This window comes from Seriola lalandi, unplaced genomic scaffold (assembly GCF_002814215.2).
Source record: "Seriola lalandi dorsalis isolate HSWRI2012SDOR001 ecotype SW California unplaced genomic scaffold, Sedor1 jcf7180002054561, whole genome shotgun sequence".
NCBI lineage: Eukaryota > Metazoa > Chordata > Actinopteri > Carangiformes > Carangidae > Seriola > Seriola lalandi.
In genome coordinates this window covers 1,188,006-1,188,400 of record NW_019525114.1, presented here as the reverse complement: position 1 = coordinate 1,188,400, position 395 = coordinate 1,188,006, and the positions used below count along the sequence as shown (strand labels likewise).

The 395-nt window shown below is 34.4% G+C and overlaps 1 pseudogene across 1 annotated transcript in view; it reads left to right on the top strand.

The window, feature by feature from the left end:
* LOC111662367 (uncharacterized) overlaps positions 1-395 on the top strand; it is a 3,189-nt pseudogene that overhangs the window by 1,353 nt on the left and 1,441 nt on the right. The gene's annotated exons all lie outside the window — the stretch shown is intronic.

Genomic DNA, 395 nt, shown 5'->3' with positions numbered 1-395 from the left:
AGTCCAAAAACAACTGAAACCCCTGGGCTTAAAGTATTAACTCGTTCATTATCTGTTAAATTCACTTAGCCAACATTGATTAATAAAACACAATTATACATGTCTACATCTTTACGTTTGTTTGTGTGCCTCTTGTGAGAAACAGAAACTAGTATAGCATGTATGCTATGCTAAATTCTATATTCTCCTCTATTAATCCTTCACGTAGATACATGTAGATATCTGTCTACATTTTTGTCTTGTGTGTCATACGTCTGCTGTTTGCAGACACGTTTGTCTTCATGTTGTTAAATACCTTGTTTAATTCATGTGCAAGTCTGTTGTGTAGGGGGTGCACAAATGGAAAAAGTGATTTACCAACAGATGAATTCCATGCGATCTATGATATCAATTAT